This window comes from Tenrec ecaudatus, chromosome 1 (genome assembly GCF_050624435.1).
Source record: "Tenrec ecaudatus isolate mTenEca1 chromosome 1, mTenEca1.hap1, whole genome shotgun sequence".
Taxonomy (NCBI): domain Eukaryota; kingdom Metazoa; phylum Chordata; class Mammalia; order Afrosoricida; family Tenrecidae; genus Tenrec; species Tenrec ecaudatus.
In genome coordinates this window covers 160143397-160145597 of record NC_134530.1, presented here as the reverse complement: position 1 = coordinate 160145597, position 2201 = coordinate 160143397, and the positions used below count along the sequence as shown (strand labels likewise).

The 2201-nt window shown below is 49.3% G+C and overlaps 1 pseudogene; it reads right to left on the bottom strand.

Moving 5' to 3' along the window:
* Positions 1-1175: 1175 nt before the first annotated feature.
* On the bottom strand, positions 1176-1805 carry LOC142437050 (small ribosomal subunit protein uS4-like; annotated as a pseudogene).
* Between the last annotated feature and the right edge of the window lie 396 nt (positions 1806-2201).

Here is a 2201-nt window from a genome sequence, read left to right as displayed (position 1 = left end):
CATACATTTCTTACAACAATCCATACATACATCAATGGTGTCAAGCACATCTGTACATTCATTGCCCTCATCATTTTCAAAACATTTGCTCTCCACTTAAGCCCTTGGCATCAGGTCCTTTTTTTCCCCCCCTCCCTCCCCACTTTGCCCACCCTCATGAGCCTTGATAATTTACAAGTTATTATTTTGTCATATTTTGCCCTGTCCGACGTCTCCCTTCACCCACTTCTCTGTTGTCCGTCCTCCAGGGAGGAGGTCACATGTAGATCCTTGTAATTGGTTCCCGCTTTCCATCCCACTCTCCCTCTAACCTCCCAGTATCACCATTCATACCCCTGTTCCTGAAGGTCTCATCCACCCTGGATTCCCTGTGTTTCCAGTTCCTATCTGTACCAGTGTACATCCTCTGGTCTAGCCAGGTAGAATTTGGATCATGATAGTGGGGGAGAGGGGAAGAAGCATTTAAGAACTAGAGGAAAGTTGTATTTTTCACCAGTGCTACATCAAACCCTGACTGACTCAACTCCTCCCCAAGACCCCTCTGCAAGGGGAGCTCCAATGGCTGACAAGTGAGCTTTGGGTCTCCACTCTGCACTTCCCCCTTCATTCACTATGGTAAGATATTTTTTTGTTCTGATGATGCCTTATACCTGATCCCTTCGACACTTTGTGATCGCACAGGCTGGTGTGCTTCTTCCATGTGGGTTTTGTTGCTTCTGAGCTAGATGGCCGCTTATTCATCTTCAAGCCTTTAAGATCCCAGATGCTATACCTTTTGATAGCCGGGCACCATCAGCTTCCTTCGCCACATTTGCTTATGCACCTGTTTGTCCTCGGCGATCATATCATGGAGGTGTGCACCCAATAATACGATATTTTTTTCTTTGATGCCTGATAACTGATCCCTTCAGAACCATGTGATAACACAGGCTGCTGTGTTCTTCCATGTAGGCTTTGTTGCTTCTGAGCTAGATGGCTGCTTGTTTATCTTCAAGCCTTTACGATCCCAGATGCTATATCATTAATAGCTGGGCACCATCAGCTTTCTTCACCACATTTGCTTATTCTCCCACTTTGTCTTCAGCAGTTGTGTCGGGAGGGTGAACATCATAGAATGCCAATTTAATAGAAGATAGTATTCTTTTTTTTTCCTTGATTATTTTTATTATCTGATTGGGAAACTAGGCCCAGGAGGGGCTGGGCGGGCTTAATCCTCTTCCTCATCCTCACCAGCTCCAGCCCCGCCCTGGCCCTTCTTGGCATTCTTCCTCTTCACGCGCCCGGGCGTTCTCCTCCATAAGGAGAGTGGAGGGAGAAGTCGATGTGTTTCTGGGAGTCCAGGCGGACGATGAAGGATGGGATGTTCACCACCTGCTTGTGGACCCTGATGTGGCGCTGTCGGATCAGCACTCAGGCATGGCGCCTCTCCAGAAAGTCTTCGATCTTCAGGCCCAGGATGTAATCCAGCTTCATCTTGCCCTCGTCCAGCACCCCAATGCGGACCAGCCGCCGCAGCAATGCATTGCCTTCAAATAGACGCCGCTGGTCCTTCTCGTCCAGCGTCAGCAACTCCTGGGCGGCTTTGCGGATCTTGGCCAGAGTGAACTTGACCCTCCAGACCTCACGCTTGTTGCGGAGCCCGTACTCGCCAATCAGCTTCAGCTCCTGGTCGAGCCGAGACTTCTCGAAAGGTCTCCGAGGGGTGACATAGGTCTTCCGACAAACCCAGCTCCGAGCGACCGGCATGCTGGCTCCGCTGGCTCGTGCGCCTGAACGCCGGCCCCCGTGGCAAAAAAAGCGAATAAAGTATTCTTGCATTGAGGGAGTACTTGAGTGGAGGACCAATGTCCTTCTGCTACCTTAATACTAAACCTATAAACATATGCACATAGATCTATTTCCCCATCCTTATATATATTTGCATATGTACATGTCTTTATCTAGACCTCTATAAATGCCCTGTGCCTCCCAGCTCTTTCCTCTATTTCCCTTGACTTTCTTCCTGTCCCACTATCATGCTCATTCCCCACCTGGGTTTCCGCAATACCTCTTCATCACATTACCCTCGATCATGCCCTACCAGGCCTCCCACACCCACCTCACCACCGATTTGGATCACTTGTTGTTCCCTTGTCCCTGGTTTTGTTAACACCATTTCCTTATGCCCCACCTCCCCCTATCCCATTTACCCCCGGAACTGT